This window comes from Schistocerca americana, chromosome 7 (assembly GCF_021461395.2).
Source record: "Schistocerca americana isolate TAMUIC-IGC-003095 chromosome 7, iqSchAmer2.1, whole genome shotgun sequence".
In the NCBI taxonomy this organism is placed as follows: domain Eukaryota; kingdom Metazoa; phylum Arthropoda; class Insecta; order Orthoptera; family Acrididae; genus Schistocerca; species Schistocerca americana.
The window spans coordinates 381,160,925-381,182,935 of record NC_060125.1 but is presented as its reverse complement, the minus strand read 5'-3'; the positions used below and the strand labels follow the sequence as shown (position 1 = coordinate 381,182,935).

The window sequence follows — 22,011 nt, the reverse complement described above, 5'->3', positions numbered from 1 at the left end:
CAAATCATCTGTTTTACTAATAGCATTTAATTCACATGATCAGTTTCTAAATTATACAATTGCATCTTCCCAGTTACACTACCTGCGAGACCCATGGAGTACGGACTTAAGTAACGTGAGCTCGTGAGCTAATACGTAAAAACAGGCTGGCTGAGATCCTGTTCCCATTATCCGATTACGTTGCATGAATCATTGTATAACTGTACTGAAAATAATGCGAGAACTGAGATTTTGTTCGTGCATTTTTCCAGTAAAGTAATTTTCATTGTAAGAGTAACTTCAGTGACAAGAATAGCCCTTCACAGTTGTAATTACAATAGAATTTGGTTTTGCAGCTTGTGCCCATCTTGACACTGTACGACACAAGCGGCTTGTAGTGAAATTGCGTGCTTATGGAATATCGTCTCAGTTATGTGAGTGGATTTGTGATTTCCTGTCAGGGAGGTCACAGTTCGTAGTAATTAACGGAAAGTCATCGAGTAAAATAGAAGTGATTTCTGGCTTTCCCCAAGGTAGTGTTATAGGCCCTTTGCTGTTCCTTATCTATATAAACAATTTCGGAGACAATCTGAGCAGTCGTCTTAGGTTGTTTGCAGATGACACTGTCGTTTATAGACTAATAAAGTCATCATAACATCAAAACAAATTGCAAAACGATTTAGAAAAGATATCTGAATGGTGCAAAAATTGGCAGTTGATCCTAAATAACGAAAAGTGTGAGGTCATCCACATGAGTGCTAAAAGGAATTCGTTAAACTTCGGTTAAACGATAAATCAGTGTAATCTAAAAGCCGTAAATTCAGCTAAATACGTAGGTATTACAATTGCGAACAACTTAAATTGGAAGGAACACATAGGAAATATTGTGGGGAAGACTGCGGTTTGTTGGCAGGACACTTGGAAAATGTAACAGATCTACTAAGGAGACTGCCTACACTACGCTTGTCGTCCTCTTTTAGAATACTGCTGCGCGGTGTCGGATCCTTACCAGATAGGACTGTCGGAGTATATAACTAATAAGGAGGTATCAGTTGATAGGACACATTGTGAAACATCAAGCAATCGTATATTTGGTATTAGAGAGAAGTGTGTTTGTGTGTATGTGTGTGTGTGTGTGTGTGTGTGTGTGTATGTGTGTGTGTGTGTGTGTATGTAGGGGAGGAGGGGGGGGGGGGAGGGGGAGTATTGCAGAGGGAGACCAAACGATGAGTACGGGAAGCAGGTTCAAGCGTGTGTGGGTTGTAGTTATTATTGAGAGATGAAGAGGCTTGCACAGTGCAGTAGCGTAGAGAGCTTCATGAAACCAGTCTTCGGACTGAAGACCATAACAACAGATACACCAATAACACCTACGTTCCTTAAATGAGAAAGGACACATGAAATTAGCATTCCTATACCCAATGTTCTCGCTTGATGTCCTACATTTTAGTGAAACATACATTTAGGCTTTTTATAAACTTTTCTACTTTAATAGTGCCATAGGTACTCGTAAAATAGTGCAAGACCTCACTTTGTTTAATTATCGCCTTCGCAGATTAGTAGTCGAGATATCGACAGATCTGTTATTGGCGATCTACACTTTTGCATTAATCTTTAACTGTATTACTCATCTGTGCATACAGTAATTACATATATTTAGTAACTCACATTGTATGTGGGTCACATTTAAGGATTATAATATATATGATGAATTATGTCATTCCGGGGTAGTCGAAATTACAGATGTTTGTTTTCAGTTAACGATCTGCCCTCTGGAGCAGGTGAAATACTTCAGTGTGCATTCTATTTCTGCGTTACACTACATTTCAAACTTGAACGATGTGTGTAATACAAAGAAGTTACATTGTACGCAGTTAGTGCGTCAGCTTTTGGCATGCATATTTATATCTATATATTGCATTAATGTCTTGTTATTCGTGCGCTTGCTCCTTTTCTGTTTAATTGTGAACATGAGTTTTTCTTGTCCCTTGCAGAAATAGCATCATATAAATCAGGTTGGAATAAAAAGTTGCACACACAGCTGCGTTTTCAAAGCGAGTTTCTGAGAAGAAACAGCTTTACCTCACAGCTACTTAAAACGTTAGAATCCCATATACCAACCGATTCCATTGCTTGCTTTAGGCTTCGATTTGATTTTGTCCTATCACCCATAAAATGACGAAGATAAATATTGTTATCCGCCGATTATTGTGCGACACTGACATTATAGCAGAAATAGAGAGAGGCGTTAAATATGTGTGATTCCTCGTTTTTTTTTTTGTTTGTTTTTTTTTTCCTTCACCTCCTTGATTTGGGACGTGCCACAAGCTGAAGCCAGCCAACTGCGCGGCTTTCGTGGAAAAGTGACTCAGCGAAAACGACCAGCGCTGGGAGTCACTTCGACCCAGTTTCAGAACTCTGGATACAAAGAGTAACGCCTGACTCTCGTTAAATTGAGTAGAGACCAGTGATATCGTTCACAGCAACGCTTTTAAGAACATACTTCACTTCACTTGTAACAGGGAAAAATAGAAAAAGTAAGATCACTTTATATCTGTGCATATAGATGAAGGCCATAGAGCCGAGGAAGGCCTTTATTCAGCAGTGGATGTCACAGATGTCAAATTACGGATGATGAACTATGTCTCTGAGTTACAACATACAGCGCGTCCACCGCTGTCGATGTGCCTCAAGGACCGCACTGTGGCACAGATGCTCTTGTCTTGTAACGCGTGTGACGAAGAGGTTCCTTCGTTTTGACGAACAGGTGGTAATCCCACGGACTCATACCGGCTGAATACAATGTATGTTCTGGTACCTACCACCCTCATATGCGGGAGCTCCTGCGCCGATTGACATCGTGCATTGAGCACGAAGGATAATAAGTGCCAGAGGGTGCCCACGCTTTCTTCTTATTTCGGGACGTGTAGTGTGCGTACTGTAAGACCTTCAGTACACACACCATCAGATCATTTGACCTGTCGCTCTAGCGAAGTAGGCTAGCGTCCGCAATATGTCTCGTGGTCTTATCGTGGCGCGTTTATCTTCTGCCCTTAGGTCAGACGATACAAATGCCACTTGCACGCTTAGAGTAGCAGATTGACGGTGACCAACTTTAAACAGAACTTGATTAATTTTCACACACATTTATTAAAATAATAACAGGCATTAAAATTACTTAACTTGGTTCTGGATGCTATTTACAATTGACAAACTGAAGTTCCTTTGGTATTGGTACGTTAATCTTACTCGCACATGTATCTCTGATACTTGACAAAAGTGTCTGTACATTTATCTTCATGGCTATGTACAGGAATATGGTAATCTTATTGGGCACAGACTGAAACTTGACTATAGACTGGTACAACTAATGCAGACTGATGCAGACTGACTAATTGGAGGTCTGTACACTCGTTATAATACCTCGCGCCTTCATGTATCACTGCGCGAGTGTGACCCGCGAGGAGAATAGGTTCTACGTTAGCAGCAATCTCATTGGCTGCGTTACATATTAATACGCGGATCGGCGGAAGTAGAATTTGGTCCGTCTCTATGGCAGCGCCATCTCGTAGTGCGGAGACGGACGAGCGCTGCGCCTGTGCTGTTGTGCTTAGCAGGGCGCGCTCTAGTGGGAAAGTTGTGTACGCGCTGACTACGCAGAACTATGTACACAACAGGACGAAAGTGATGTTGCAAGAGACTGCAGCAGGAGGTTGCAGTGGCCATCTGTTAGGACGCTTGAAATGGCCTCCCGCACTTTCGGACAGTACGCACTGCACCTGACTCAAACAGCTGCAACCGCCCACTTCAGCTAACTTTCGGCTATCATCTGCAGACAGCGCACATGTCATCAAACGCACATGCTTCGCCTTTCAGCTGTGTGCCACTACTTTTAATCCACCCCATATTTCAGCCGGCCGGTGTGGCCGAGCGGTTCTAGGCGCGTCAGTCTGGAACCGCGTGACCGCTACGGTCGCAGGTTCGAATCCTGCCTCGGGCATGGATGTGTGTGATGTCCTTGGGTTAGTTAGGTTTAAGTAGTTCTAAGTTCTAGGGGACTGACGACCTCAGATGTTAAGTCCATAGTGCTCAGAGCCATTTGAACCAACCACCCCATATTTCGTTATTGTGATTTGTAGTCCGATGTCAAGTGAATAAAAATCCTGGTATGAGATTCAGTAGCCGGCTGGTGTGGCCGTGCGGTTAAGGGCGTTTCAGTCTAGAACCGCGTGACCGCTACGGTCGCAGGTTCGAATCCTGCCTCGGGCATGGATGTGTGTGATGTCCTTAGGTTAGTTAGGTTTAATTAGTTCTAAGTTCTAGGCGACTGATGCCCTCAGAAGTTAAGTCGCATAGTGCTCAGAGCCATTTGAACCATTTTTTTGAGATTCAGTGTGAAATGAACATATGTTATAACAAGAAGATTTTTAAGAGCTGAAGATGAGAGCATAGTCTTTTGAAACCGATTGTCTTACGTAAAAAATATTTTATGCGATCTTGGCTGTTGAATGGCTTTTAACAATTACAACATATCACGCTTCAGTACTCTCAAAATCAGAAAATTCAACCATCTATTTCTGCTTACTGTATACATCTCTTGGTCATCCTCATTATTTTTACCTCCCCCGACCCCCTCCCCCGTGTCCTACATTTTCCTCCCATACTAAACTGGTGAGCCTTTGACGTCTCGGAGTGTGTACTATCAACCGAACCCTTCTTCTAGTCAGGTTGTGCCATTTTTTTTCTTCCCATTCCCGTTCAGTACATCCTCATTATTTACGTTATCTACAAATATTATCTTCAGCAATCATCCGTAGTACCACATTTCTAATGCTTCTATTCTCTTACCGAGCGAGGTGGCGCAGTGGTTAGCACACTGGACTCGCATTCGGGAGGACGACGGTTCAATCCCGTCTCCGGCCATCCTGATTTAGGTTTTCCGTGATTTCCCTAAATCGCTTCAGGCAAATGCCGGGATGGTTTCTTTGAAGGGGCACAGCCGATTTCCTTCCCCATCCTTCCCTCACCCGAGCTTGCGCTCCGTCTCTAATGACCTCGTTGTCGACGGGACGTTAAACACTAATCTCCTCCTCCTCTATTCTCTTCCGGTCTAAACTGTCTATCGTCCATGTTTCCCTTCCAGATATGGCTACACTCCATACAAGTACTTTCCGGAAAGACTTCCTGACACATTAATCCATATTCGATGTTATCAAATTTCTCTTTTTCGAAAATTCTTTCCTTGCCATTGTCAATCTATGTTTTATATCCCCTCTACTACGTCCATCATCAGTTATTTTGCTCCCCAAACAGCAAAACTCATTTACTACTCTATTCCCTTGTTTCCTAATCTAATTCTCTCAGCATCACCTGATTTTATTCTCCTACATTCCACTGTCCTTGTTTTGCTTCTGTTGATTTTAATCTTATAGTCTGGTTTCAAGAGACTCTCAATTCCGTCGAAACGCTCTTCCAAGGCTATCTTTGACAGAATTACAATGTTGTAGCCAAACCTCTTAGTTTTTATTTTTTCTCCACAGAATTTTATTCCTACTGCAAAAGTTTCTTTTGATTCGTTTAGCGATTGCTCAGTGCACAGACTGAATAATAATTGGGGTCAGGCTACGGTTCTATCTCGTTCCCTTCTCAACATCTGCTTCCCTTTCATGCCACTCAAGTCTTGTAACTGCCGTTTGGTTTCTGTGCAAATTAAAATAGCTTTCCGCTCCCTTTATTTTAACCTACTACCTCCAGAACTTCAAAGAGAGGTTTGCAGTCGCAACCCATATAGAAAACGTTATTAGCAGTAGCTGCTTGCTGATTTTTAGTGTGCAAAAATCAACTTGTGAAAACTTTCTTACTGGTACCTAGAATCGGGTTGTGGCCTATCCCCGACGGTATTCAATCTGTACATTGAACAAGCAGTAAAGGAAACAAAACCAATATTTGGAGTAGGAATTAATGTCCAGGGGAGAAGAAATGAAAACTTGAAGGTTTGCCGATGAGATTATAATTCTATCAGAGGCAGCAAAGAACTTCGAGGAGCAGCTGAGCGGAATGGACAATGACTTGAAAGGAGGAGATAAAATGAAAGTTAACAAAAGCGAAACGAGGGCAATGGAGTGTAGTCCAATTAAATCAGGTGAAGCAGAGGGAATTAGATTAGGAAATGAGACACTTGAAATAGTAGATGAGTTTTGATATTTGGGAAGCAAAATAATTGGTGATTGCCGAGGTAGGGAGGATATATAATGCAGCCAATGGCAAGAAAAGCGTTTCGGAAGAAGAGAGATTTATTAATACGGAGTATAGATTTAAGTGTCAGGAAACCCTTCATGAAAGTATGGTGTGTCGCCTTGTACGGATGTGAAATATGGATGGTAAACAGTGTAGTCAAGAAGAGAATAGAAGATTTTGAAATGTGGTGCTACAAAAGAATTCTGAAGATTAGATGGTTAGATCACGTAGCTAAGGAGGAGGTACTGAAATGAACTGTGGAGAAGAGAAATTTGTGATACAACCTGACTATCGGTTGGCAGGACACATTCTGGCATCAAGGGATCACCAATTTGGTCCTGGATGGAAACGTGGGGGCTAAAACTCATAGAGGGAGACCAAGAGATGAAAACATTAAGCAGATCTAGAAGGATGTATGTTACAGTAGTTACTTGGAGACGACAAGGCTTGCAAAAGCTAGAGCAGCATGGATAGCTGCATCAAGCTAGTCTTTGTGTGGGGTCACCGCCAGACACCACACTTGCTAGGTGGTAGCCTTTAAATCGGCCGCGGTCCGTTAGTATACGTCGGACCCGCGTGTCGCCACTATCAGTGATTGCAGACCGAGCGCCGCCACACGGCAGGTCTAGTCCAGAGAGATTCCCTAGCACTGGCCCCAGTTGTACAGCCGACTTTGCTAGCGATGGTTCACTGTCTACATTCGCTCTCATTTGCAGAGACGACAGTTTAGCATAGCCTTCAGCTACGTCATTTGCTACGACCTAGCAAGGCGCCATATTCAGTTACTATGTATCCTGAACAGATAATATTGTGAATCATGTACCGTCAAGAGCGACGTTCATCATTAATGGATTAAAGTTAAGTATCCAACCAATTACGTCCGCTTTCTGAATTCTAATACCTTGTCATGTTCCAGAACTCACGTCAGTATAGTTCTTCCCTCCTCACGCCAGCCTGCGTGAGCTAAAACGCGTGCATTTCGGCCTCCTCTAGTAACACGGTGTTGGCTCTTCTGCCAACCCAACACTTTGGACTAAGGACCACAACAAGAACAGCTAGAACCGGTACGTTCCTTGATACCGCACTTAGAACGTTCTGAATAAAGTATTTATTTCCTATTGTTCTCATAATTTTTTGCATGATGCAGTGTGCAGCACAATTCTGTGGATACAAGTCAATAACGTGCTAGCGGGGAAACACTATTTTTTGGCTCTCTTTAACAAATATTATATTTGACCCTTAGAATGTTTTCCATTTCGACTGATGACCCATATTAGAAAGCAAAACAGGCGAAAGACAACCTGAGCAAGACGTCGGTATTCCGAGATTAGGTGAGATGAAAACAGTAGGTCAGCAGCTCAGTGCTTGAGTAAACAGCTGAGAAACACACTGACAAACAGACAGGGTGATGGAAGTGTGTAGAGGGGGAGAGGGGGGGGGGGCGGTGGGAGTAGAGCGCTTTCCGGCCTGACCTCCGACTCGGGCAGTCACGACGCTGTCTGCCGCGAATAAACCTGTCGGCTCGACCCACAATGGGCAGTGTGTGTGAGTTGGTGCGCCAGCGCGTCTGTGTGTGTGTGTGTGTGTGTGTGTGTGTGTGTGGAGTGGCGAGCCAGCCGGAGAGGGTAAAGTGAAACCGAGGAGCCGGGCAGTCGGACAGGGACAGGTACGGCAGGCACTGGCAAAGAGAGGCCAGAGTCGGGGGCAGGGGCAGCGGGAACCGGTTCGGCTCGCCGTGCCGTGGGCCGGGGCCCTCCTGCCAGCTAAATCAATAATTTGTGAGCGGCAGCGCAAAAACACACACGCCTCGCCGCCGTGTCCGCTCGCTGCACACAACTCACTCACTCAGGACGCTGACAGCCGCGAGCCGACTGCCGCGCCGACAGGTTTAGCGGAGGTCTGAACTGAGTCCGTCGTGCGCCGCGATCAAAGACTGGCAAACTGACGGTCAGATAGCGGCAGCCGCAAGTCGACGTTATTAATGCTGCGAGCGTTTACGTGGGCGGCCTCGGATCTACCGAGACTCTTCTGATCTTTCCGCGCCACTCGGCTTGCAATGTGCACCATTGTGAGCTGTTTCACTGGCGCGCACTAGTGTAGCGGCGTTCGAAACCGAGGTGACGGGTGACGGTGCAGCGTATATAAGTGAACATATTTTTGTGTGTGGTACCTTTATCTGTAAACAATCATAGCAGTCGTCCTCAAAGTGGGGGCATGCCGCGCTGGAGATGGAAGGTGGGGATGGGGGAGAGTAATAAAGGGCAGCGATGGCTTTCACTGAAACATTTGCATCTTATGTTTTTTAAGAAAAAAAAAGAAATGCTTCCGGTGAACGGATATTGCTAGCGTCAAATTCTAGTTTCCATGAATCAAGTTAGAAAGCTCCCCTAGCGTTAATATGTTGTCCTATTTTACAAGGACTTGTGAGGCGGGCTTGTCATTTTGAGTTTTGTAAGTTATCGATATGTACGTCAAAGAGAGAGAGAGCAATTTATGTTAGTGTTACACTATTTTTTGTCTTGTGGCACAATCTTTGCCTCTGTGAAGTCACATACATTCTTAACTGAAGTGTGGTAAGTTATGGACGTAGTGCTATGCTGCAACATCTACAATTAAGATGGCTCCTCAGATTGTCTACTGAATCATTTAAATTGTCTCCTAAATGTCTTAAATGAAGAAAGATTTACTGTAAAGCACGTCAAGGACGAATACGGTGTATTTACTGAAAGGCGAAAATAATATGCATTTTAAGTATACAGGGTTTTACAAAAAGGTACCTCCAAACTTTCAGGAAACATTCCTCACACACAAAGAAAGAAAATATGTTATGTGGACATGTGTCCGGAAACGCTTACTTTCCATGTTAGAGCTCATTTTATTACTTCTCTTCAAATCACATTAATCATGGAATGGAAACACAGCAACAGAGCCGGCCGCTGGTGGCCGAGCGGTTCTGGCGCTACAGTCTGGAACCGCGCGACCGCTACGGTCGCAGGTTCGAATCCTGCCTTGGGCATGGATGTGTGTGTTGTCCTTAGGTTAGTTAGGTTTAAGTAGTTCTAAGTTCTAGGGGACTTATGACCTCAGCAGTTGAGTCCCATAGTGCTCAGAGCCATTTGAACCATTTTGAACAGCAACAGAACGTACCAGCGTGACTTCAAACACTTTGTTACAGGATATATTCAAAATGTCCTCCGTTAGCGAGGATACCTGCATCCACCCTCCGTCGCATGGAATCCCTGATGCGCTGATGCAGCCCTGGAGAATGGCGCATTGTATCACAGCCGTCCACAATACGAGCACGAAGAGTCTTTACATTTGGTACCGGGGTTGCGTAGACAAGAGCTTTCAAATGCCCCCATAGATGAAAGTCAAGAGGGTTGAGGTCAGGAGAGCGTGGAGATCACGGAATTGGTCCGCCTCTACCAATCCATCGGTCACCGAATCTGTTGTTGAGAAGCGTACGAACACTTCGACTGAAATGTGCAGGAGCTCCATCGTGCATGAACCACATGTTGTGTCGTACTTGTAAAGGCACGTGTTCTAGCAGCAGAGGTAGAGTATCCCGTATGAAGTCCTGATAACGTGCTCCATTGAGCGTAGGTGAAAGAACATGGGGCTTAATCAAGACATCACCAACAATGCCTGCCCAAACGTTCACAGAAAATCTGTGTTGATGACGTGATTGCACAATTGCGTGCGGATTCTCGTCAGCCCACACATGTTGATTGTGAAAATTTACAATTTGATCACGTTGGAATAAAGCCTCATCCGTAAAGAGAATATTTGCACTGAAATGAGGATTGACACATTGTTGGATGAACCATTCGCAGAAGTGTACCCGTGGAGGCCAATCAGCTGCTGATAGTGTCTGTACACGCTGTACATGGTACGGAAACAATTGGTTCTCCCGTAGCACTCTCCATACAGTGACGTGGTCAACGTTACCTTGTACAGCAGCAACTTCTCCGATGCTGACATTAGGGTTATCGTCAACTGCACGAAGAATTGCCTCGTCCATTGCAGGTTTCCTCGTCGTTCTAGGTCTTCCCCAGTCGCGAGTTATAGGTTGGAATGTTCCGTGCTCACTAAGACGCTGATCAATTGCTTCGAACGTCTTCCTGTCGAGCCGGCCGAAGTGGCCGTGCGGTTAAAGGCGCTGCAGTCTGGAACCGCAAGACCGCTACGGTCGCAGGTTCGAATCCTGCCTCGGGCATGGATGTTTGTGATGTCCTTAGGTTAGTTAGGTTTAACTAGTTCTAAGTTCTAGGGGACTAATGACCTCAGCAGTTGAGTCCCATAGTGCTCAGAGCCATTTGAACCATTTTTTTCTTCCTGTCGGAACACCTTCGTTGTGGAAATCTCTCTCGATACAAACGTACCGCGCCACGGCTATTGCCCCGTGCTAATCCATACATTAAATGGTCACCTGCCAACTCCGCATTTGTAAACATTGCACTGACTGCAAAACCACGTTCGTGATGAACACTAACCTGTTGATACTACGTACTGATGTGCTTGATGCTAGTACTGTAGAGCAATGAGTCGCATGTCAACACAAGCACCGAAGTCAACATTACCTTCCTTCAATTGGGCCAACTGGCGGTGAACCGAGGAAGTACAGTACATACTGACGAAAGTAAAATGAGCTCTAACATGGAAATTAAGCGTCTCCGGACACATGTCCACATAACATCTTTTCTTTCTTTGTGTGTGAGGAATGTTTCCTGAAAGTTTCGCCTTACCTTTTTGTAACACCCTGTATATGTCGGCGTACGAACCATTCAACGAAACATCATCGATATGAGCTTTCGGAGGCGAAGGCCTATCCATGTACCCTTGATGACTACATGACACAAAGCTTTCGCCTCGCCTGTGCCCCTCAACACCGACAATGGGCTGTCGACGACTGGAAATATGTTGCCTAGTCAGACGAGCCTCGTTTCAAATTGTATCGAGTGGATGGACGTGTACGGTTATGGAGACAACCTCATAAATTCGTGGACCCTACATCTCAGGAGGGGAATCTTAAAGCTGTTGGAGGCTCTGTAATGGTGTGGAGCGTATGCAGGTGGAATGATTTGGTAATCCTGATACGTCTACATCCTACTCTGACAGGTGACACGTACGTAAGCATCCTGTCTCATCATCTGCGTCCATTCATGTTCATTGTGCATTCCTACGGACTTGGAAAATTCCAGCAGAACACCCCACACGCCCAGTATTGCTACAGAGTGTCTGCAGGAAGATTCTTCTGAGTTTAAACACTTACGCTGGTCACCAACTCCCCAGACATGAACATTATTGAGCATATCTGGAATGCCTTGCAACGTGCTGTTCAGAGGAGATCTCCACCTCCTCGTACTCTTACGGATTTATGGACAGCCCTGCAGGATTCATGATGTCAGTTCCATCCAGCACTACTTCAGACATTAGTCGAGTCCATGCCACGTCGTGTTGCGGCACTTCTGAGTGCTCGCGGGGACCCTACACGATATTAGGCAGCTGTACCAGTTTCGAAAAAAAAAATTGTTCAGATGGCTCTGAGCACTACGGGACTTAACATCTATGGTCATCAGTCCCCTAGAACTTAGAACTACTTAAACCTAACTAACCTAAGGACATCACACAACACCCAGTCATCACGAGGCAGAGAAAATCCCTGACCCCGCCGGGAATCGAACCCAGGAACCCGGGCGTGGGAAGCGAGAACGCTACCGCACGACGAAGAGCTGCGGACTGTACCAGTTTCTTTGACTCTTCAGTGAATATGAGGTCTCTTCAAAAAGTTTCTGAATTTTGTCCACAAAATTTTTCTACGCTTACCCATATATCGCTCTCAGCCCCATTTCCAATTCTGGAGGCAGTCTTGGTACGATTCATGCTGGATCTCTCAAAGCGCCATCTGCGAATTTTCTTTTATCTTGTCCATTGTTGCAAATATACGTCCATTCAACGGGGATTTCAACTCTGGAAAAAAAAAGAAAGAAGTCCGCAGGGGCCAGGTCTGGGGAGTACGGAGGATGTGGCAGCACAGTGATTTCGTTTTTAGTGCAACAGCCACGCACCAGCAGGGATGAATGTTCGGGTGCATTATCTTGATACAAGAGCTATGAAATGTCTCGCCACCTTTCAGGCGGTTTCCTCCTCACATTTTCTCATAGGCGTCGCAACACGTCTCGATAGTACCATTGATTAACAGTTTGTCCCTATGGCACGAATTCATGATGAACCAATTCTTCAAAGTCAACGAAAACTGTCATGATGGCTTTGACACTTGACCTGGCCTGAATATCTTTTTTTGTGTTGGAGAACTTTTCCCGACCCACAGTGAAGACTTAACCTCGACCTCAACATCATAACCGCAGACCCACGTCTCACCACCATTTATGATTCTCTTAAGGAACATCTTGCTCTCATTTGCGCGATCGGAAAGCTCTTCACAGACTGCGAGGGGAAGGTTCTTCGGGTCTTGACTCATGAGCCGTGGGACGAAGTTGGCGGTGACATGATGCTTTCCATGATGCTGTGTCAGGATTTCAAGACATGTTCCAACTGAAATGTTAATTCTTCTGCACTCTCTCAGAGTGTCAGTCTCCGATTGGCATGCACAATTTCGTTGACGTTCCTGAGATGAGCGTCGACGGTAGACGTTGAAGAATATTTTGAACGAGGGTTATCATTAACTTACGTTTGGCCACTTTTAAACAGTGTGAACCATTCGTAACACCGAGCAAATATCATCGTAGGCTTCCTGCATCATTTGGTGTGTCTCTGTAAAGGTTTTCTTGAGTTTCACGGAAAATTTTGATGCAGGCGCGTTGTTCCTCTAACTCTGCCATCTCGATATTCGCAAACTGTGCGACACAACGTTCTACTCAGTACAGCACTGAATAGTAACTAACAAACAAACAAAAATGAAACTTCCGGCAGTTGCACATTAATCACAGGCGTGTGCAGGGATGCCAACCGCATTGCGCTCCAACACCACTGGCACAAAGCTATGAATTTTCTGGATTTTTTAAAATTCCTTTTTTTCTGAAGAGAAGAAGTTTTAAGTAACACTGCAGCACTGCGCAATTAGTTTATCGCAATGACGGATTGATTTCTGTCAGCTAGTCAACTTTGTTCACTTGCTCAGAGCTGAGAGGAACGCCACAATGCTTCCCTGAGTCATGCATTAACATATAAACTGATTAAGCTGTTTGGTTCATATTCAAATTCTCTGTTAACACTGCAGATATTTGTTCACTTCGTTAAGCATACTATTGTTCAGACTTGTGTTAAGTGTGAAGATCACGAGGGGCTTCATACTGTCTCTTTAAATACGTACATCATTCTAAAATCGTTGTCTTGGAATACCATCTCATAGGAATTACAACTCTCCTCATTCCACTGTTTAGAGAAGGTTTCTCATTACGCAATACCACATTGTACTATATGGTATGTAACAGATTGAATATTGTTTGGAAATACAAGATGATGATTTTACATCTGGCATTTCGTGGAGAGAGAATATTTTTCTTAATTTTAGGCCAATTTTGAGCTTGACGTCCTGCAATATATTTTAATGACAAAAACTCAATCACTTGAAAATGGTATAAAAGGCCGAAACCTGGGTCGTAACTAAATAAACAACAACGCAATCAAATGGCTGTGTGTTCATTTAAGAAACCTAACAATGGAGGCCAGAACAACAAAGAAAATTAAAGAATATGATAAGTATGCTCAAATCAACATGATTATGGAGCTGGAATGTTTTGACATGTTCTCGTTGAGAAGGAAATGAGATGCAAATCTTCAGTCTCAGTTTCCCATAATCAACGTTATTGCGTACTTAGGTGTCATCATCTCATCCATTATTACAGCTTCAAAAACAAAATTTGGTATGAACAATAAATAATACAGTGCTTGCCTATACAGTGAAACGCATTATTCAACAATCTATTAATTGTTTTAAGCTGTAGAAAGTCACATGTTCTTAAATTATTAGGAGAAAAAAAAAACAAATTATAAAAAAAACGTTGTTTTAACAATGAGCAAAACAAGAAATTGGTATGTGTTCCTGGTATATTGCTTCAACAAGTTAATAGTTATTAAAGGAATAAAATTTGTTTTGACCTTTTATTTTTGTTGTATAAAAAAAAAAATGGTTGAAATGGCTGCGAGCACTATGGAACTTAACATCTGAAGTCGTCAGTTCCCTAGAACTTAGAACTACTTAAACTTAACTAACCTAAGGACATCACACACATCCATGCCTGAGGCAGGATTCGAACCTGCGACCGAAGTGGTAGCGCGGTTCCAGACTGAAGCGCGTAGAACCGCTCGGCCACACAGGCCGGCTTTTATTTTGAATAGTGTGAAACATTAGTGTATTAAAATTAAGAATCATGAGTAATCCAGCATTTAAAATAAAAATCAGTAGTCACTCCACTATTTATTCAAAAGCTTTTGTATCTTTTGTACATAGATGCTGAAACATCCACTTAGAAAAATTTATGAATTACAGTGTTGGTAAACCCCTTACGTTATTTGATTTTCAAACAGCTCAAAGTACTCAGACATTTCTCTCTTTACTTATTCTGATCATCACTAAACTGACACACAATATTTTTAGCGCAACGCAAACTGACTTTCAATAATCCCTACAAAAGAATGGCCCTGACTAACAATACCCAATACCTTTCATGAATCGCTTACCTCACAAAAATTTTCGTTGCTCTAACTACTGCAATACAGTGAGCGCCAATACTGTCAACTGAATAAAAGATTCTAACTACTTACGGCACTATCTACTGTTTTGCATAGTTACCAAATGAAAGATTTTGATAGAGAACAAACAATGTATTTGCGTTAATAATGTTCGAAAGTCATCATATATATATATATATATATAAGTTCATGATCTCCAGTATTACAAAGTTGCTCTTTCTGATGGACACACGTCCACATCATCCACTCTCAAAACTCCGCAATCTCTCTCCCCACATCCACCACTGCTGGCGGCTCTCTTCCAACTGCGCAACGATACGCGCTGTTCACATCCAACTACCCAACACTACAATAGCAAATATTCCAACAATGCAAACCAGCCACAGACTTCACACAGCACAGACAGTTATTTTCATATTAAGCGCTACATGGCGTTACCAACATAAAAACCTAAAAAGCCTACTTACAATGTCACAATACAATAATTATTTGGTTTAAGTTTTCATTGTTGTTGTTGTGGCCTTCAGTCCTAAGACTGGTTTGATGCAGCTCTCCATGCTACTCTATCCTGTGCAAGCTTCTTCATCTCCCAGTACCTAGTGCAGCCTACATTCTTCTGAATCTGCTTAGTGTATTCATCTCTTGGTCTCCCTCTACGTTTTTTACCCTCCACGCTGCCCTCCAGTACTAAATTGGTGATCCTCGATGTCTCAGAACATGTCCTACCAACCGATCCCTTCTTCTAGTCAAGCTTTGCTACAAGCTCCTCTTCTCCCCAATTCTATTGAATACCTCCCCATTAGTTATGTGATCTACCCATCTAATCTTCAGCATTCTTATGTAGCGCCACATTTCGAAAGCTTCTATTCTCTTCTTGTCTAAACCATTTATCGTCCATGTTTCACTTCCATACATGGCTACACTCCATACAAATACTTTCAGAAACGACTTCTTGACATTTAAATCTATACTCGATGTTAACAAATCTCTCTTCTTCAGAAACGCTTTCCTTGCCATCGCCAGTCTACATTTTTTATCCTCTTTACTTCGACCATCATCAGTTATTTTGCTCCCCAAATAGCGAAACTCCTTTACTACTTTAAGTGTCTCATTTCCTAATCTAATTCCTTCAGCATCACCCGACTTAATTTGACTACATTCCATTACCCTCCTTTTGCTTTTGTTGATGTTCATCTTATACCATCCTTTCAAGACACTGTCCATTCCGTTCAGCTGCTCTTCCAAGTCCTTTGCTGTCTCTCACATTGTAATATCTATTAAAGCTTTTGAATTATTAAATTCCAGAATAATAGTGAAAACTAGAGGCCATGACGTCCAGATGCCCTCAATGACATTGGTTTGTAATTTTGCGGATCTGTTCTGTTATCCCTGCGACGCGCACAGTGAACTTGCTTAATGTAAATGCACTACAATCGATTAAAACAGGTAACGAGATCATGCATGCGCACTGCTGACCGGGCTCCAGACACGTGTAGCCTGCAGGGGTAGTGAGTGACTCGCCGACAGCTGGGCGGCTGGGTTCTGGGCGCAGTGGAGGCCGGAGCGTTTCTTGCCGCAGCGTGGCGGAATGATCCGCGCGCCGGGTCGCCGCGCACCTGCACCTTCCCTCGGTTCTTGCGAGCGCCTCCCGTCCCTAAGCGGATTCCGGCGCTCCGCGTCGCGCCAGCAGACACACAACAGCAACAGCAACAGCAGCAGCAGCGGCAGCGCCGTATAAAAATAAAGGATGAGGCCCGGGGCTCCCCCGGGACTGCTCTGCAGCGTCGCCACGACAACCTCTTCTCGACAGCCGAATGCTGTTACCGTCTTAGGCCGCAATTGTAACCTTTCCAAGCCGCTCGAAAGCTTCTTCGCACACGGCCTTTAGAAACCGGCACTGAATTTGTGGTAATATTGCACAAAATGATAGATTTGTATTACATCCGTGTCTTTCGTCTGCCATCGTCAGTAGCATTGTTGTCGTACTCAGCTGTGCCTGCCTCCTTAGCCCATATCGCACATACCAAAAAGTTGTAAATACCCTGTCAGGATGATGACTAGCTGCCTTTAGTCGTTCTACGGCTAATATATTGTAGTAAGAACTAGTTTTGTTGAATATATTCCACTACTCTGGAAAAGATAGGCCCACTTCACGATTAGCTTTCTTTAAAACTAAAAATCATCTCTCACACTCACAGCTTTCAGTAATGATTTACCTTAATGTGTTCTTAAACCAAAAATGCTATACAAAGTATTTTCTGCACCGAGGAGTTGATCTTTGAAACCATGAGCACACTCATTAGGCTGATAGTAAGATACTCCTCAGAAGTTAAGTCGCATAGTGCTCAGAGCCAGCCACGCTGCCTGCACACAACTTACTCGTTGAGCGCCCACCTATTCTTTACAATACTTAGTTCAAAGCGCCACCGTACCTAACGGGCTGGCATCGTTTGTAAACTGGTTCAAATGGCTCTAAGCACTATGGGACTTCACATCTGAGGTCATCAGTCCCCTTGACTACTTAAACCTAACTAACCTAAGGACATCACACACGTCAACGCGCAACGCAGGATTCGAACCGGCCACCGTAGCAGCATCGCGGTTCCGGACTGAAGCGCCTAGAACCGCTCGGCCACATCGGCCGAACGTCGTTTGTACCCCAAGAATAAAATCAGCTTCGGAACTTTCCAGACGGTCGATTTATACGAAACATATGAAACGCGCTTCAAATTTTTCGTGAACTCGTTGAGTTGATACAGCACAGCAGTACAGAAGAGTAATAAACACAAGGCAAGTATAATGCGTACAAAAAGAGACCTATCTGCTTGCTAGCGAAACTACGCGACTGTATTATAGTAGTAAAACGTTGATTTTGATACGTAGGCCAATGCCTGGACATTACACAGGAGAAGAACGAAATTTGGAAAAGAAAGATGAGACAATCCTAAGAAAAATTCTGGGACCAATAAAGCACAACAGTGAAAACAGGAACAGGAGCAAAGAAGACCTGTACATGAAAAATGAATAACTGAATGTAATGATGAGGCAGCGCTGAATGATTTTTACAGCCATATTATTCTTATGAATAAAAACTAGATGTGTTACAGAAAGTTGGAACACGTCAACAGGAAAAAAATCTCTGTGGCGCAAGTGGCTTCAATAAATGAGAAGTGATCTACAAAAGACGGAAACCGAAGAAAATGAAATCCTGAATAGAGATACATTTCGAAAGAAAGTCTTAGGCTCCCATCTCCACAAAGAACGAAAGGCGAAAACTGTAGCAAAGTGGTGAAAAGTCTGTAAATAGCAGCAACCTGAGCGAATGAAACATTACTGGAAAAACCGGAAGGTAAATCAGAAGTAGTTACTTAGTCGCCAATAAGAAGCCTAAATGAGTACAAAACGCCGGCCGATGTGGCCGAGCGGTTCTAGGCGCTACGATCTGGAACTGCGCGACCGCTACGGTGGCAGGTTCGAATCCTGCCTCGGGCATGGATGTGTGTGATGTCCTTAGGTTAGTTAGGTTTAAGTAGTTCTGAGTTCTAGGGGACTGAAGCCTCAGAGGTTGAGTCCCATAGTGCTCAGAGCCAGTTAAACGTCGGAAGTTGAGTCCCATAGTCCTCAGAGCCATTTTTTTTTACAGAAATAGAACGTTTATGTTTATGTAAAGAACATGCATTTGAGCGGGCAATAAATATGAATAATATTTATTTCGTCATTTTTCTAAAAACTTAATTTCTTAATGTACTTGATTTGTTTGGAAATTTCTTCATCATGGAATTACACATAAAGTTATTAATGTTGTTAATTAAACCTTCTAAACTGAATGAATAAAAGATTGCAGTAAAGTCATCGTTGTATTCTATATAATCTTTGTCTTTTTTCGCTCTCTCGCTGTTGGCGGGAAAAGATTACACTACGTCGCGTCGTTCATGGAGGGTCAATTATACTGGAATGTATTCGAAAATTTTAACTGTGATTTGACGGTAAGTTCTAAAGAATTTAGTAACTGAAAGAGTTGTGTGAAAGAAAAACATATTTGCTACAAGTTATTTAAATGATAACGTACATATTCTAAAATAACATTTGCAAAACATGCTGCAAATTCCTGAATTTAAAGAACCAACAGCGGAACGTCATGGTGCATCAAATTAAAAACTTAAGCTGAGTCAAAAACTACTAAATTTCTACCGTAATAATAAATTTAATCAACAGTTCTCTTTTAATAATTTTTTCTCATAATTAAGATAAAACGTTACACAAACATCTTTATAGTAGCGACCAGGGAGGTTTGCTGAATTGTTATTTTTTTCACAAAGTAAAGTAAGTGATAGGTTAGAACAGGAATCCAACAATCTTTCCGAATTACCCATAAATTAAAACAATGGACGTCGTTTTCCATGCCTGAAAAAGCATTTTGCTTCGGTTACACAAGATAACCAATAAAAACATAGTACTTGTGTTTTGAAAGGAATAGTATTGATTTCAGGGTGAACTTGGCAAATGACAAGCAGACAGACTGTACAAAGTGAGTATAAATATAATTGTAAAATACATATATTTATCGGTAACTTTAAATTTGTGTGTGAGATTTATTAAACGATTCTTGTAGAATACAGGAGTTGTTGAAGATATTGTCCTTAAGTATTTAATCTGGAAATGAGATACGAAATGGAAAGTTAGTACAGAGATCGAGGAAAGTAGGGTATGGATTCACCTTACCCCGAGAACGGAGATGGCAGTAAGACGTACAGGGGTCATTGAATTGGCCGTCTTAGGACGGGTGAATAGGAAACTGCCATGGACAAACAAGACGAGGGTATGTAAAGCAGATTATCAATAACATTACGCGTGTTAGATATGTAAGGAAAAAATTTGTTTATTGAAAGATTAAATAGGGGCATCAAAGCGTACAAAACAGCCATAGCTTTCGTGAGTGAAATCACCTTGGCCTACCAACAGCTAAATCTTAAAAACACGCCCAAATCCTTATTGTGGACATAATCTTAAGAGAATCTTCTTATGCTGAAAGGTTTTTTGCAGTGCCTGTGGTAGGTACTGCACTACGAACTTCCGAAAGTTCATTGTGAGTCAGCAGTTACACACCTCCAGGTAATGGACGGTAGCTGCCTTCGGAGAGTCGTTCATTTACCGCCTCGTGCGGCGCTATATGCACGTCGAAAGCGCACTGATAGACCAGCAGCCGTTGCAGTAATTTCCCATCCATTCCCCGTCCATACTTTACGACCATCACTCGCCGCCATTAGCTACACGAGCAGCGGACGCCCCACACGGAGCTCCGCTCGTACACTTCACGGCCGTAGTTTCCCGGAGAGAATTGCTCAGTGCGCTCACTGACGCTTCATTTCTGACTTCCTGGTGCTGTGTTCGTTATTACGGCTACGCAGTAGACGGTACACAGAAGCCTTTAATGATACATCGAGTACGTTGCGCCGCATAGCTCTCCAGCCACCTGTCTATTGCTAGTACCGTAGCTAACGGTCTCTCGGCGTAATGGCGCTCTTCAGACCGCGTTCCGATTCTCCGCGGAGCAGTTGCGGACACATGGAGATGGAGGGCATACCATGCGCTCCATTAATCAGTAATTGTCTCCGTAGTTTACGAGCCCGTATGGCTGCACGCCCGGTGCAAGTCTTACGGAGCTTCATCACTCCAGCGACTTTCACTCACGAGCCGTTGTTTTACCGTTGTGCCGTACCGTCAACTTGGGGGTCATTAGAGGTGGGACATAAATAAGAGTTCATCTGGACAAAATGACAGTCATCCCCTTAAGAGAGCTAACTTATTGCTTTGAGACAATGGGGACGTTGTAGACGCAGTACGCAGCACTCACGTGTCCCTCCACCACTCTTCAGTGAAGTGATGGGTACGTATGTGCTAGTCGAATGTGTAGAATCGGTGATTAGGCACGCATGTGTCGTGTGTGTTTTGATAGTCCGACAACGTGAAATATCAGTTGCTTATAGTTTTTCTGTCTAGGGTCTTGTACACTGAAGAGCCAAAGAAACTGATACACCAGCCTAATTTCGTGTAGGGCCCCCGCAAGAACGCAGAAGAACATGACGTGGCATGGAATCGACTAATCTCTGAAGTAGTGTTGGAGGCAGTTGACACCATAAATTCTGCAGCGCTGTCCATAAATCCGAAAGCGTACGAGGGGTTCGAGATCTCTTCTGAACAGCACGTTGCAAGGCATCCCAGATATGCTCAAGATGTTCACGTCTGGAGATTATGGTGGCCAGCTGAAGTGTTTTAACCTAGAAGACTGTTACTGGAGACTCTCTGTAGCAATTCTCGACGTGTGGGGTGTCACATTCACCTGCTGGATTTGTCCAAGTCCGTCGGAACGCACAATGGACATGAATGGATGTAGGTGATCAGACAGGATGCTTACGTACGTGTCAACTGTCAGAGTCGTATCTAGACGTATCACTGGACCCATATCACTCCAACTGCACAAGCCCCACACCTCTACAGAGCCTCCAAGAACCGCTGACATGCAGGGTTCATGTATTCATGGACACGCCAATCCGCTCGATACAATTTGTAACGAGACTCGTCTGACCAGACAACATGTTTCTAGTCATCAACAGTCCAAAGTCGGTGTTGTTGTGCCCAGAGGTGGCGTAAAGCTTTGAGTCGTGCAGTCATCTAGGACACCCGAGTGGACCTTCGGCTGTCAGCGTCTGTCACGTTGAACGATTCTCTTTAGTCGTCGTTGGTACCGTTCTTGCAGGACCTTTTGGGGCCTCAGCGATGTCGGAGATTTGATGTTTCACAGAATTTCTGATATTCACGGTACACTCGTGGAATGGTCGTAGCGGAAAATCCCCACTGCATCGCTACCTCGCAGGTGCTGTGTCCCATCGCTTGTGCGCCGACTTTAACACCACGTTCAAACTCACCTAAATCTTGATAACCTGCCATTGTAGCAGCACTAACCGATCTAACATCTTCGGCAAACACTTGTTGTCTTACACAGGCGTTGCCGACCGCAGCGCCGTATTATACCTGTTTAGATATCTCTGTATTTGAATACACATGCATATACCAGTTTCT

At 43.7% G+C, this 22,011-nt stretch overlaps 1 protein-coding gene across 1 annotated transcript in view; it reads right to left on the bottom strand.

The window, feature by feature from the left end:
* The window catches only part of LOC124622021, a 271,005-nt gene that overhangs the window by 124,604 nt on the left and 124,390 nt on the right, over positions 1-22,011 (bottom strand). The gene's annotated exons all lie outside the window — the stretch shown is intronic.